The 17,396-nt window shown below is 30.0% G+C and overlaps 1 pseudogene; it reads left to right on the plus strand.

Annotated features, from left to right (window-relative positions):
* The first annotated feature begins 16,409 nt into the window (after positions 1-16,409).
* On the plus strand, positions 16,410-16,996 carry LOC125600617 (annotated as a pseudogene).
* The last annotated feature ends 400 nt before the right edge of the window (positions 16,997-17,396 follow it).

Consider the following 17,396-nt stretch of genomic DNA (forward strand, 5'->3'; position numbering starts at 1 on the left):
TTAAAGACATAAGACTGAATGGTTTCCACATCGAAACAATGGGTGAAGGAAGTAAAGAATTCCTACAGATTTATAAAATCACCCAAGGCAATAAGAAAGTCTTTGAGACTATACCTGCGTGTGGGACTGGTCTTTATTATGCCCAGACCAGTCTTGTTGAGGCTAATGCCGTCTTGAATAAAGAATTCAAAGAAGAGTTCACTCTTTGGCACAATCGGCTGGGACACCCCGGTTCGAACATGATGCGAAAACTCATATCAAATTCAAATGGTCACAGTTTGAAAACAAAAAGAGTTATCCCTAAGAATATCACATGTGAAGCATGCTCACAAGGGAAACTAATTACTAAGCCATCACGTACCAAAGTGAATAAGGAAGTGACAAATTTCCTAGAAAGAATACAAGTTGATATTTGTGGACCAATACACCCACCCTGTGGGACATTTAGATATTTTATGGTCCTGATTGATGCATCCACAAGATGGTCACATGTTTGTCTCCTATCAACTCGTAATCTAGCACTTGCAAGATTGCTGGCTCAGATAATAAGACTGAGAGCACATTTTCCAGATTTTCCATTAAAGACTATACGTCTAGACAATGCAAGTGAATTCACTTCCCAAGCTTTTAATGACTATTGTATGTCCATGGGGGTAAGTGTGGAGCATTCTGTAGCACATGTCCATACTCAGAATGGCCTGGCTGAATCCTTTATAAAACGGATCCAGCTGATTGCCCGGCCACTCTTAATGAATACCAAACTCCCAGTATCAGCTTGGGGACATGCAGTACTACATGCAGCTGAGCTAATTCGCATCAGGCCATCTAGTGAGCACAAATACTCGCCATCCCAACTACTAACGGGTCATGAGCCAGATATATCCCATCTAAGAGTTTTTGGATGTGCCGTCCAAGTGCCTATAGCACCACCACAGAGAACAAAGATGGGACCTCAGAGGAGGATGGGAGTATATGTTGGATACGATTCCCCTTCTATTATTAAGTACCTAGAGCCAACAACAGGTGATTTGTTTAAGGCCAGGTTCGCGGATTGTCATTTTGATGAATCCCAGTATCCAGCATTAGGGGGAGATTATGGTAAGCTGGTACAGGATATAAAATGGAATCAAACATCCTTAACATGGCAGGATCCTCGGACTAGAGATTGTGATCTAGAAGTCCGGAAGATTATACATCTTCAAGAGCTAGCTAACAGATTGCCAGATTCCTTTGCTGACCCAAATAGAGTAACCAAGTCATACATACCAGCTGCAAATGCACCAATAAGACTTGATGTCCGTGATGGACATAATCAGGCTGCTACTACGTCTAAACCACAATTGAAACGTGGTAGACCAGTAGGTTCCAAAGACAAAGAAGTTCGGAAAAGAAAGAGTGCAAAGAAATCCGACAAAGTGGAAACTCTAGACATGGAAAAGGAAACTCATGTACCACCAAAAGATACTTGGGACGCTAAGAATCAAGGTAATGAAGTTCCTGACAATAATGAGATCTCAATAAATTATGTCATGTCTGGAAGGAAATGGAACAGAAAACATGTCGACATGAGTGATATATTTGCTTATAATGTAGCAGTCGAATTGATGGATAATAAGGATCTAGAACCCACATCTATACTAGAATGTATGCAACGACCAGATTGGTTGAAATGGAAAGAAGCCATTAATGTGGAGTTAGAATCACTGAAAAAGAGAGGAGTGTTTGGACAGATCATCCGGACACCTCACAACATAAAACCAGTGGGATACAAATGGGTTTTTGTGAGAAAAAGAAATGAGAAAGGAGAAGTTGTGAGATATAAAGCACGACTTGTTGCACAAGGATTCTCACAAAGACCAGGAATAGATTATGAGGAAACTTATTCCCCTGTGGTGGATGCTACGACCTTAAGATTTCTAATAAGTCTGGCTGTAAGAGAAGGTCTTGATATGCGGTTAATGGATGTTGTAACTGCCTACTTATATGGTCCACTGGATAATGAGATATACATGAAAATTCCAGATGGTATTGAATTGAAAAACAAAGAGAGTTCTCGAGAACAACATTGTATCAGATTGAACAAGTCTCTTTATGGATTAAAGCAATCAGGTCGAATGTGGTACAATAGACTGTCCGAATATCTCCTGAAAGAAGGATACAAAAACGACCAGATCTGCCCATGCATATTCATAAAGAAGTTCAATAAGGGTTTTGTAATCATTGCAGTATATGTAGATGATTTAAATATCCTAGGAACCTCTGGAGAAATTTCCCAAACTGTTGAATATCTCAAGAAAGAATTCGAGATGAAAGATCTTGGAAAAACAAAGTTTTGTTTGGGATTGCAACTTGAGTATATGAAAGATGGAATTCTTGTGCATCAAAAGGCATATACAGAAAAAGTACTCAAAAGATTTAATATGGACCAGTCTCACCCATTGACTAGCCCCATGGTCGTGAGAAGTCTTGGTCCGGACACTGACCCATTTGGTCCGAAGAAGAAAAATGAGGAAGTCCTTGGTCCCGAAGTGCCTTATCTCAGTGCCATAGGAGCTCTGATGTATTTAGCTGGCCACACACGACCAGACATCAGCTTTGCTGTGAACTTACTTTCTAGGTTCAGCTCCTGTCCGACCCAAAGGCACTGGAACGGGATTAAACATATACTTCGTTACCTACAAGGAACGAAAGACTTGGGTCTTATGTTTACTAACAAATCTAAGGAAGATTTAGTTGGTTTTGCTGATGCAGGTTATCTCTCTGATCCACATTATGCTAGATCTCAGACTGGTTATGTTTTTACACACGGTGGGACAGCTATATCCTGGCGGTCCATGAAGCAGACCATGGCAGCCACATCCTCTAACCACGCAGAAATATTAGCCATGCATGAAGCCAGCCGTGAGAGTGTATGGATGAGATCCATGACACAGCATATTCGTACCACTTGTGGTATGATCAAAGGAAAGGATCCACCGACCATCCTATACGAGGATAACACAGCATGCATCGCACAGCTTAAGGATGGATACATTAAAGGAGATAGGACGAAACATATTCTTCCTAAGTTCTTCTTTACACACGAGCTTCAGAAGGCAGGAGAGGTCCAAGTATTGCAAGTCCGTTCGAGTGAGAATTCAGCCGACCTCTTCACCAAGTCACTACCAACCTCAACGTTCAAGAAGCTCATATGGAAGATAGGCATGCGTCGACTGAAGGATCTTCGGTGATGCATTCATCAGGGGGAGTTCATGTGTTGTACTCTTTTTCCTGTCTTGTTTTCCCTTTTACCACATTGGGTTTTGGGTTTGTCAAGAGAGGTTTTAATGAGGCAACATCCAAAGCATGAATGAACCTTGACCGGATGTGTCGATCAAGGGGGAGTGTTATAAACCATTTAGTGATCGACCCATTTATCAGCCCGTGTAGCAAGACGGGCCAAGCCCATCCGCAGGATCATACTGGCGCCTATCTACTCTTGTGTTTATCTACATTATAGTTGGTGTTTATCTTACGTATTGCTAGTCATTATCTAGTTAAGGATAAGTACGATCTCATGTCGATCCAGTACTTAGACCGTCATTACCATATGTATATAAAGACCAGTTGGTCGACCTAATAATACACACAAGTTCCCCTCTTCATTCACAACATGTAGAGACTTGATATATACATTGCTGACCAAGTTATTATTATGTTATTATTAATTTTTTTCTCAAAAAATAAGAAGTTATTATCAATGTCAGTAGAAGTTATGGAAATTTCGTATCAAGTAGTTAATATTATATAGTGTTTCACAAGTTATTGTAAAATCATCTTCATGTAAAGTTAAGGAAGTTATTCAAAAATCTAAACTGAATCGTTTATTTAATAATATAAAGGGAAATTTTATGTTTAACACTTTCATGGTACCACTTTTCATTTTTACTACCACCAAAGGGATATTTTCAAAAATACATTGTTCATTAAGTGGCAAAAGACTCTTATACCCTTGTTATCTATATATATAATAAATTATTATTTAAATAAATAAAAATAAAAATAAAAATAAAAAATATTTTTTTTTATATTTTCGAATTACACTTTTTCAAATTCGAACTTTTTTTTGAATTTTTTTTCCGAAATCTTTTTTTTATTTTTTAAAAAATTTCTTTTTGAAAATCAAAAATTATGTTTGAAACTATTTTTAAATTTCTTTATATATTTTTAAGTATTTATTTATGTATTTATTAGTTACATAAATTTCACATTCCAAAAACTCTACCTCATCCCTCAACTCTAAACCCTAAGTATAGATTAGTTAACCCTAGGGGTATAAGTGTCTTTTAACCTTCATTAAAAGTGAGGGTAAAAGTGATTAGTGATACATAAAAAGTGATACTATAAATGTGGTATTTGTGGCAATTTCCCTAATATAATTGTTAATTATTTTAGGAGTAGAAATAATGTTAAGTTTATTAATATTTTCCATTGATGAACATGTTATTATTATTTTGTTAAGAGTTTGTTTAGGAACAAACAAATCTAATTTGTTTGTAAATATCTATCTAATATTTTTGTAATCAATCATATACGAACTCGTTTGTTTTGAATATATTTCGATATTTTATAACTGATAATAGAACAAATAAAACATATGTATTTTAGTTTATCAATACACATTGGTTTAGAGTTTGTTTTAATTAAAAAGAAACATTATTTAGGTTTGTGTTTTGGGTTTTAAATTCCTCTGTTAGGGTTTAGATACAATAATGTTTTGTGCGTTCAGAATAATTTTATGTGTATAGTAAAACTATATGGCACCATGTAAATGTGGACAAATATTAAGAGTTTGTTTTTGAACAGATAATAAATGTGTATAAGAGTTGGTTCACGTTTTTTGTATAAACATATAGATACTAAAGATATTAAGTGTTGTTGTATTCACATTATTATATGTTTACAAACATGAATCAAAAAAAAAAAGATAAAACTTTTCCTCGAGAGAGAATGTGAAAAGCTCTGGTAGCCACGCGTCGTGTTTATCTGGATTAGTAGTGGATTCGAACTTAGATCTTTTAAAGATCCACAGAACGTCTTGTGCCATCCAACCACAGACGCAAGGTTCATACTTGAATCACAATCAGTAAAGAAGCAGAAATTTAAAAATAAAAATAAAATGAGAGGATAATGGAGGTAATCGTGGTTTTACTATGTGATCGAAAAGCGAAAATACCATTGCCTAATGGCACAATTCCTTTGAGAAATTAGTGGCACAGGAAATAATAATTAGAGATTTTCAGTGGTAAATGTTAGATAAGATTTTGCTTATTAATATAGATTACTTTAAATGATAAAATAACAATTAATGCTAAAATAGGATTAGTCAGATTTTTAGTGGCATAATTTATAATTATTAACGTGAATGAAGGGTTATTTCTAAATTTTATTTTAGTTTTAATAGTATAGATAGTATTTTTTTTTTGTCAATTCGTTTTATAAGGCTCAAAGCCTAACATGTTACAAAAAGGAATCAAATAAGTCCATTAAGAATTTAATCCCAAGTGAAGCCCAACTTTCCAAGATAAGATTAAGAACAAACATAATTACACGGTACACCATGGATCTACACGTGTCTTCAGTTAAGCTTAACTAGAGGATGATGTGTTGCGCAGACGAACATCGTTGCTTCTTCACCGGAAAACTGCCGTAAATGTGAATTTCCGGTAGATCAAACTCTTGGGTATAGCACAGCAACGGAGACTTGGTTCCTTTTGTAACTTTCCATCTCTCAGGTCGCTGATGCTTTCTCCGAGGTTCACTCTCTTCGCCGGATGTGGAGAATACAAAGAAGCTCTATAAGATTCAGACACAGCTCTTGTCAAAACACTTGTAGAACAAGCTTTGACTTATCTGATGATGTACTAAACCGTAAGAGCAAACATGCAAAGCTCTAATCTTCACCCTTTACGAAGACTTTGCCAATTCATTTATAATAAGACAAAAATTTATATCTTGGGGAACGAAGATAGAGGATAACCGACACAAGGAAGAAACTCTTAGAAAGCAATCAGTAAAATTGATTAAAACAGAGAGATGAACTTTTTTAAACAGAACACACAACAAAAGCTCGCCAAGCGAAGTGAAAAGTCTGATCTAACAAAGATCAGAAGAAAAGTCGCCTTGCGAAGACTGAAATCCGCAACCGGAATCAAAAGTCGATCTTTGGATCAAAAGGATTATTTTACATCAAAAAGAAATAACATAACTCTCTTTCCCCCTCTGAAAGATTTGAGTGTGATAAGAGGGGAAGAAGAGAGAATTCTCTCTCTCTAAAGGAAGAGAGAGAACGATACCCAATAGTATAGATAGTATAGATGTCATCTTAATATTAGTTTTAATATACTGCATATTTTGTACTAAATTAGAGTTTCTAGATCCGTCTTTCACCAACTGTAACATTTATCTCTCTAAAATAGATGAATCAATGGTTAAAACTTTAATAGATTGGGCCAGAAAATATTTTGATTTCCAAGAAAAAGAATTCCAACCATATACCCGAAAGAACATTGAACATCAATGTTGAGAAGACACCGAAAAAATATGTTTTTTATTATTTATTATATATGTTAAATTTGAAATAAAAACATTGAACCACTAGTATATTTACAACATATAACTGAGTATCAAAATATTTTTGAGAGTTGCTTCACAAGAACACATCTTCCTTTTTTTCCTTTTCATTTTTAATAGATCTAGTTACACTCCTAAAAATATTAAAATTTAAAACCTTCTCACGAAAGTCAATTCAAATTTGTATTACTTTAAATGAAAAATTATTTGTGGAAGCCCCCTTAGTCCAGTGGTTTGACTAAGGGTTCATTAATGCTTCTACACCAAGAAGTCTGGGGTTCAAACCTCAGAAAACACAAATTATGCACATCATGGAGAAAAAAAGGTTACAAGAGGTCTTGAGCATGGTTCAAGGGCCTATCATCGAACATGGATCTCATAGGGCAGCTCGTAGCGATGCAGTCAGACGTGCATTCTCATATGATGGTAGAATTATCGGCTGTAGAATCGTCTATGTAATATTTCTCATCGTTGTAATAGCATAATTAATCAGACGTTAAAAAAATAAAAAATTAAAACCAAACAGTTAGAATATTATAAGTTTATTTAGAGAATTTAAGTGATTTTATGTTGTAACGTTTTACTGAAAATATCTTGTTACAATATTATATATAGTTATAAGTTACTATATAAATTATCTTTTACATATAATGTACCATAGTGGCTTTATTTAATCATTTTATATGTGATCTACACAGCAAATATAAATTGCTAAAAACTGAAATCTCTTTCCCATTAAAATATAATTCAGACTTATCATTTTCTAGATCTTATCGCTTTTATAAAATGTACCTAAAATTGGAAAATAATAATCAATGTTTAATATGATTTCAATATCGTTCGCTCTATAAGCTTAAGTAGATGATTGTAAGTTACTTATTCTTGTATTTAGAATTGTACGTAATTGTTTCAAATTTTCTAAGTTATGTATAATATATTTTGTAGAATTCTACATAATATTTTTCAATTAATATTCCATAAATAAATAATAGAATAGCTTTTTGATGTCAAAAAACTATTTTGCATAATATTATTTCAATTGTTTTTTGAAATTATAATCAAAAAATGAAATGTTACATGATATATTTACTCTCAAGAAATTATACTATATATTTGATATTACTGTACATATTGGTATTTTATATCTATGTGAAGATATAAATACATGAAATTACTATATATATTATCTATTTGTTTCCAAGACACACACAGGGCCGGTTGATATGGGAGACAAGCAGTGCGACCGTCCCAGGCCCAAATCCGTGCCCTCCCCCCTCCCCCCCCCCCCGTAACTTGATAGTTAAGGGTCTAATATTTTTTATATATACCTATTTTTATATAGAAATTTTTAAATATTTATTAAATTGGTTTAAATGGGGTCCTAAAATATTTTACATGTATATAATTTTTAAATATTTATTAAATTGGTTTAAATGGGGTCCTAAAATATTTTCAAGTAAATTTTATATATATATATATAAATCGTCAACAACAGGTAAAGAAGAGTTTTTCAATTATAAAATATTATACAAATTTGTATATTTTGGGCTGTGAGATTTTTGCTGTTGTTGTTGATATCGTTCAAATTACTCTATTTAGCAACTTTATTCTCTCAAATAAGAGGTTCAGTTGTAGTATTTAGAGATCAAATCCACATGGAGCGTGGACACACAATAAACTCAAAGCAGACACGATTAAACTAGGTAAATAGATTGATTGGTTGGTTTATAAAACCAATCTCTCCTATCAAAACAGTCGCGATTAAGCAGCAAACAAATTGATTGATTGGTTGGTTTGTATACAATATAAGAAAATAGCAAGATTTAGGGTTTCAAGAAATCATGATTATAGAGATATAGAATTATTAGGGTATGTGAAAGACAATCATAGAGCTCGATGTCTAATGTAAAGATCTCTAGCGTTCGCTGACAAGTCTAATCGTAACTAAGTCCAGGGTTTCAGCTGTCTCTTGTTAACATGGATCAAGTGTTGATCGATGCTATAGAGTGATCATCAATCGATACTGTCTTAGGCAAGCGTTATCGAACTGATCGATTTGGTTCACTAGTCTTACTAAATCAGTTGTCACATGTTTCTAGCAATCCAAACTCAAGAGAATATATTATGGTCAAGAACCTAATGTCGTAGTTGTCTACAATTCTAAGTTCATGGTTCTAGTTAGCTATTATAGAACACAAGAATTAATATAAATTCCATTGAAGGATATTTTATGATCATCCTATCAGTTCTATAGTTTTCGGTAATCCATCAAAACCCTAATTAACTCTAAATCTAACAAGAAAAACTACTCAGACATAATAATGCAGAACATAGCAATAGTCTTTATAAAATGCATATAATAGAATAAGTAGGAAATTAATGGAGTTCCAATACAAGCTCTGAAAGAGTCTTGGATCTTCTCTCCAAAAATACTAAAAACCCTAAAATTGTATGCTGTGAAATAAGAGAAAGTAAAAAGCGTGTGTTACCTAATACAATGGCAGAGCACATAAATAATAGGTATAAGTCGGTCAGGAGTAGTCTTGTAATTATGTGGAACTTATGGGCTTAAGTCGACCATGAACAAGTCTGGCATGTCTTTCTCGCATGACCGTCAATCGACAACAAGAGGCTGTCATCGATCGACACTTCATCTGAATGTCGACTCTTGCTGATTCTTGAACAGCTACGAGTTTATTCTATCTTTAGCTCCAAAATGCTTCATAATCACCACATTGCTCCAAAACATATCTGAACCTATAAATCACCTAAAAAGACTCCAAAACATAATAAATAGACTCTAAAACAGTGATATACAGTGATATACTATGGCTAAAAACTGGTAAAATCCATGATATATCAGCTCCCACATATTTACCCTTCCTTTTGCTTGTCCTCAAGCAAAACACAGAGTACTCTCATGAAGTGGTTTTAAAAACAGGAGGGACTCACAGAAAATAAGATTACTACTCTCACATATGAATAAGTGGTAAGGAATCAATACTAACCTTAGAGATGTTTCATTGTACTACATTCTAGCTTAGTTACCATACCAAAGAGCACACAACTTCATTGATAGCGCCTGACGTACCCACCCTTCTTCGTTAAGAGGAAAAAGACTATTATACCATTATTCTATATATATAATAAATAATTATTTAAATAAATAAATAATTCAAACTTTTTTATGTATATCAGTTCCCACATACTTACCCTTCTTCATTAATATACATTTTTATTATATTTTCGAGTTATATTTTTTCAAATTAAAACTTTTTTACAATTTGTTTTTGAATTTTCTTTTTTCAAATTTTCTTTTTGAAATTCGAAATTCTTTTTGAAACTATTTAAAAAAAAAATAAGTATTTTTTTATATTTATAACAACTCTAAACTCTACATTCCAAAAACCATACCACATCCCTCAACTCTAAACCCTAAAAGGGGTTATTGAATATTGGAATCAAGTATTGAAATTTAAGTATGCAAGTACTTTGATTGAAAAGATATCCAGTCTCGTTTCCTTCAAAATATTGATAAAATATAGGATTTGTTTTAGTTAAATACATTGAATTCCATTAAAATTCACCATAACTGAATTCTAACCAAATCTAAAAAATATTGAATAATAGGGGTTTTCAATGAATTTTAAATTCTATCCACCAAATGCCCAATCCAATAACACTGGATTTAGGTCTAGATTTAAATTACACTCATTTCTATTAAATTACCATATTCAATAACACTCACTAAGTCTATATTAGTTAATCATATTATTTTCCCTCTTTAAACTGGAGATAAAAGTGGTTAAGGTAAATATGAAAAGTGGTATTATGAATTTTGTATTTTTGGCAATTTCTCAAAAAATTTACCAAAATATATATCAACAATAAATGTAAATATAAATGTCCATGTCACAATTAATTTCAAGACATGACATCATTATTGTTTTAAAATCATTGTGGTGATAACACATGACAAATCATTTCTCAAATAATGTATAGGAGATATAATTAAATACCTATTTAAAAAAAAATTAAAAATAGTTTCAAAAAGAATTTTTGAATTTTAAAAAAATTGCAAGAAATAAATTCAGAAAAAATTCAAAAAAATTATAAAAAGTTCAAATTTGAAAACTTATTATTCGAAAACAATAAAAAAAATTTTATTATTTGTTTAAATAATTATTTATATTTTTATATCTATAAAGTAATGGTTTAAGAGTCTTTTGTCTCTTAAATGAATAATGTATTTGTGAAAATGTCCATTTAATGAAGGTAAAGATGAATTGTGGTACTAAAAAGCAACGTTACATAGAAACGGAAGCGGAAACGCGGAAGCGGAATCGTATGGAAGCGTACTTTTAAAAAAAATAACTAGGAAGCGGATCCGTGTTGGAAGCGTATATATATAAAAACCCACATAAATCCATGATCCCCCTCCTGCTATCTTTTCAATCTTGTTCACATAGATCCATAAAGGGACTTTGTCATCCACAGCATCATTATCAGTTGGGTTCATACTTCTGAAAAAAAAATTGTGATAATGACGCATTGTTCGTTGAACTCTACGCAAGTAAACACAAAAAAGATTCTCTACACTTATTTAATACTAAAATAGAACTTTAACCTTAGTTTCACAATGCAAATTCAGTTGTGAAACTAAGGTTAAAGTTAATGGTTAAAGTACAACTGAATTTGCATTGTGAAACTAACAAAGAAATAAAAGTCTAAAGAAAAAAGATAGAAACTCAGAAGTGTAAAAGAGATGAGAACGATGACTTTGTCGTAGTCTTTTCAGTTTCCTTTTTTTACTAGGGTTTTCAGTTAAAGAAAGAAAACATAACATTTAGTTTTTCCTTTTTTATTTTTATTTATGATTCCAATATCAAACTTAAACGCTTCCAAATAGGATTCATCGTTTCCATCACGCTTTCATATCTGTTTTTTTTTTGGAACCGCGATTCCGGCACGCTTCCGAGCGATTCCGCACGCTTCCGAGCGATTCCGCACGCTTCCGACTCCGTTTCCGCTTCGGAACCAGGAACCAGTACGTGAGACACGCTTCTATGCAACGTAGCTAAAAAGAAGGTAAAAATTGAAATTTCCCCAACTTTAATTCATTTTAAAGGAAAATCACATTTTAAACCTTTGAGTTGGCAAAAGTTTGCAATTTAAACCTTGAAACACTGAAATTAACTTACTTGTTCGCCACGTCAAACTTATGACCGGTACTATTCATCATCCGTCAAAATGATGATGTTGCGGTTACTTTTTAAAATATATATATATATATATTATTATTTAAATCAGCATAAATGATTAAAATTAATAAAATAATATGAAAATTTTAAAAAAAAATCAGAAAATATAATTCTCTTTTTGAAAGACCAACATTTTCAAATTATAATTTGAATTCTATTTTTTTTAAACATAGAAAACAAAAAATATTATAAAATTTAAAAATTCAAAATTTTATAATTTATCATATTCTTAAGATATTTTTAAGCTTTAAATTTTTAAATTTCCTAAAGTTTTTTTTTAAATGGTAGCATAATTTTGAAATGGAAGGATATACAAATTTTAAAAAATTTAAAATTTAAAGCTAAAAAGTTCAGCTTGTAAAAAATATACAAATTTTAAGAAATTAAAAAATTAAGCATATGAAAAATTATAATTTTTTTTTTAATATTTTTGGTTTAACTATATTTTATTAAAAACTTTAAAATAAAAAAAATTATAGTTTTGAAAATTTGATCTTTAAAAATTTATGGTATCTGAATTTTTAATTTCTATAATTTTTGTAATTATTTTTATTTATTTTGATCATTTATCTTGATTAATATAATATTAAAAAAATAGCCACCACGACATTATTATGACCGGATAATGAACAGTACCATCCATAATTTTGACGTGGCGAACAATTAGGCTAGTTTTAGTGATTAATATGTTACTGGAATTATTTTGATTGTTTAAAGTGTTAGCTGTCAAACTCTAAAATTTAAAATACAAACTTTTGCCATCTTGAGGATTTAAAATGTGATTTTTTCTTCATTTTAATGAGAAGTTTGGCCGTTACGCCATATATATGCAGATTTATGAGGAGATTTAATTGGCGAGTAGAAACGTTATAAATACCGGATTATCCTAGCAACGACGATGATGTAAGGTGATAAGAATCAAAAATTAACTTTTGGTGCTTAATTTTTTATTAAAATATACGGAAATTGTCCAAACTAATTATTAAAAAACATATTTTGTCCAAAATCTATCTTATTAAAGTAGAAGTACATTTAGGAATAAGTGTGTGAAAACATGGATAGCAGTAAAAAAAAAAAAATATTGTTTAGAAACAGATATAACAGCATATTAAAAAAAAAAAATGAACTTATGTTATTAAGAAAAATTGAAAGTCCATTATATTATAAGAAACTATTTATCTGGGGTATCCTTAAAATATACGAAAATGACCCAACCTAATTAACTAAAAACATCTTTTGTCTAAAATAATCATAAAACAATATTTAAACTTTATATACATATTTCAAATCAAAATATTAATTTAAAATTGATTTATATCAAAATTGATTCAAAAATATAAATATATTCAAAATTTTATTTTTACAGAAATAATTTCCAATAACCATTATAAAAAAATGTTTTAAATATATATAAGAAAAATACAATACAAAGCCCAATTTCAAACACCAACTTAAATTATGGATTTTATATTTCACAATAAGTATTAAAAATATAATATATATGATTATTATATGATTGTACGTATAAATACTATTAATTATATGAGTACTTATATGATGGTACGTATAAAATACATTAATTATATGATGACACACATATGATATATAATAGTGATAAAAAATAAATAGCAACATATTTTTGAAAAATAATATATAGAATATTATATTATACTATATGAAAAACAAAGTAGCATTTAATAGAAAATATATACCTGTCTACTTACAACAAATATATATCTCCTAGACTATATTTGCGAAGTGATTTATACACATGTCGTCAGTACAATCATTCTCGCTGGAAAAAAGATGACATAGCACTTAAAATAGATGACATGGTTTATAAAATAGTGACATGACATCATATTAATTGTGAGACGTAAAATTTCCTTATAAAAATTTAAATCTTTTTGCAGAGATTTTAAATATGGTAATAAAAATAACTCATATATCATCATTAATGTCAATTTTTCATATAAATATTTATTTATGGTAAACTATTAAATATATTAATAATTCATATATCACAATTAAAATAATAATATATATGTATATATGTTTCTCATTAGTTAGTAAAATAACTAAATAAAGTAACACTAATCCAAAAAAAATTGATAGTTAAATATTTAAACATTATTTAATTTATCTGTTCATCTTCATCGTTTAAATTAACAAAAAGATTTTTCAGTTTAACTAAAACAAACAAAGTCTCAAATTTATTAGAATTTATATTATATTGTAATATATATATATATATATATATATATATATTATGTATATATTTAAATTAGATGGGAAGATATATCTCTATAATATTATTTGAGAAGTCAGTTTTTATGTGTCGCGCTCACGTTAACTCTCACGATGGTTGATTACACTGATACCCTTAATGAATTAAAATATTACAAAAATAGTATTATTGAAATTTTATTTAGTTTCCATTTTAAAATTTTCCAAATAACATATATAATAAAAATGAACGATTATAAAGTTAAAAACAAATTTAAAAACGAAAATAAATGTATATATAAATATTATTTCATTAAAAAGGAAAGTTCACAAAATTGAAATATTCCATTTAAACATATTTTTAAATAACATAAAATATACTTTTGAACTAATAACATATTTCTTTATATCTTTATTTTCTGATGAAAATTATATTTGCATATAATGTGATTTCATAAACAAGATTCACACACATAATCTTGATATTAAAAAAACAATATTATATCTTTTAAAACATAATTTAAACAGTACAAAAATATATATTTTCCAAGTAATATAAATAATTTTTATGTATCTATTATTTTCTTAGATTATTACATAAAATAATTAAGTAACATAAACTGATATGTTTGTTGACTAAAAATAATTTATAATTAGTATTATTGAAATTTTTTATTTATATTCATATATTTAGTTGACTATAATATCTTTCAATTACAGTAAAAAATATATAAATTGTATTTTACTTATAATATGATTTTTAAAATACAATCACACAAATTTATTTAATTGTTTATTTTCAAGAGATATTAAAAAATAAAAAGAATTTAAACACAAATCTTTTGATCAAATAATTACAAAATATTTTAAAATAACATAACACTATTACTTTAATGAGGTAGAAATACTATATTTTATCATATTAAAATTATTTGTTTTCATAATATTAAATTTGTTTAAATTTTTTGTTTTATGTTTGTGGAACTTAATATGACTATAATTAAAATACCAAAGCAAATCTGAATCTCATTTTAATATTATTTAAAATAAATTTCAGTTTACCATTTAATAAATATAAGGCATAAATTATTTAAAATTTATAAATATTTTAATTATTATAAATATTGATATGTGTTTATGAGCTTCCAAAAATGTATTAGTTACTTATATATGTAACTTAATATTGATCATCGCTTATTTTCTGATGTATTTTTTTAAATCAACATATAATTTGAAAAATATACTTTAGTTTGAATTTGAAAGAATATATTTACTAATACATCTAAAATCAGTGATTTAATTACAATAAGAATATATAATTTTATAATAGTAATTTATTTTATAAATGTAAATTATAGGATGATCCAAAACATATTAAAAAAACAAAATAAAATATTAATCAACTGTTATAATTTAGTTCTTTTTAAAATTTATATATATATGCATGAGACTGTAGAATATTATCGTTATATTAATTTACATAATTTGGAATTAGACACTTTAGTTTATTTATATTTCATTCTAAGCACAATATATCTTAATATATAATATTCTCAGATATATTTATATATCTAAGGCAATAACCAAAGTAAATGCAAATAAGAAAATTAATCATAATTTTAATATATTTAAAATAAAAAAATATTATAGTTGAATTCAGAGAAATAGATGAAATCTAATTTACCCAAATGATAACTAAATCAACTATAAAAACAACAAAATCGACTAGATATAACATATTTAAAATCATATGTCTAATTAAAGTAATATAATATTATTAATATAAATTATGCATAAAAATTATAAATTAATTTAAAATTAAAAATAAATTACAATCAATTATTATAGTACATTTATTTTATAAATATTTATATGTGCATGAGCACGGAAAATCACCTAGTTTATATAAAACATAAAGTAAAACATCCGTGCGGATGCAGGGTTCAAAATCTACTTGTCATTAAAAGAAATGCTCGAAAGTGAAGTGGCTCCACGAAGAAAAGAAAAAAATTATTTTATTATAATAGATATTGTATAACAGGTATATTTGTCCTGTTAATTTTGTCCTCTATAACAGGTAATCCTAATTTACCATTTTGATATTAGCTTCGATCAAAAAAAGTTTTGATGTTGCCTTTTTTTTTTTTTTTTTTTGTCACGATGTTTTGATGTTGCCTAAAAGTTAATTACCTACCTTCATCGAGATGTTTTCTGCACAAAATTGTAGAACCAAAAAAGATCAAACCCGGTTTTGATTAGGAAAGTACCCTAACCCGACCAGAACCAGGTGGTTATATCATGTGGTCGTTAGCGCGAGACCGGATAGAGTTACAGAAATCTCCGACCGTTATTATACCCTGCAGACGGATATATAAAGATTGATAGAGAGAGAGAGAGAGAGACTCAAACAATGGCGACTCTGAAATTATCTCCTTCACCACCTCCTTCTTTTTCTTCAACTCAACCTAAGCTATCAGCCGCATCTTTCATCCCTAATGCGGCGCGTGCCTTTAACGCGACACCTTCTGCGTCTAAGTCGCGATTCCTGGGGAAGTGCCTCAAAGCAAAACAGAGAATAATACAGAGAGCATCTCGTTCCGGGGGAATCATTTGCTCTGCTTCATCTTCTCCGGGAATCTTCCATCCGCTCTTCTCTTCGACTGCGATGGAGTGCTTGTCGATACGGAGAAGGATGGTCACAGGATCTCCTTCAACGACACTTTCAAAGAGGTCACTTTTCTCCCTTAATTTTTGGTGATTCAATATTGAGTTCTAGTAAATTCTCGCAGAGAGATTTGGGTGTTACAGGGGATGTTGATTTGTACGGAGAGCTACTGAAAATCGGTGGGGGAAAGAAAGAAAGGTCTATCTTGATGAAGTTTCAGTTTCGTCCTGTCCGAATGAATTTGAGTGATGGCTTTGTTTTTCTTTCTTTGTGTAGTGATGCGGCGTTCGGTATTTTACAAGGTGGGTTGGCCTGAGAAAGCTCCCAAAGATGAAGCAGAGAGGAAAGCGTTCATAGCTGGGCTTCATAAGCAGAAGACTGAGCTTTTCATGGTTCTCATCGAGAAGAAGCTGCTTCCTCTTCGACCTGGTGTTGCCAAGTTAGTGCATGTCCTAATCTACGTCCTTGATTCTGTCACTTGCTCTTGATGCAACGTCTTTGTTACAACATTAATCTAAATTGGCTTAGTCACTATGAATATATTTTGAAGGATTATCCTGATGCTATGAACGTTCTAGGCTAGTTAATTCTAGTAAAGCATATACATATTTCCGGTCTGATCAGCTACGTGC

Source organism: Brassica napus, unplaced genomic scaffold, assembly GCF_020379485.1.
Source record: "Brassica napus cultivar Da-Ae unplaced genomic scaffold, Da-Ae ScsIHWf_2329;HRSCAF=3004, whole genome shotgun sequence".
In the NCBI taxonomy this organism is placed as follows: Eukaryota; Viridiplantae; Streptophyta; class Magnoliopsida; order Brassicales; family Brassicaceae; genus Brassica; species Brassica napus.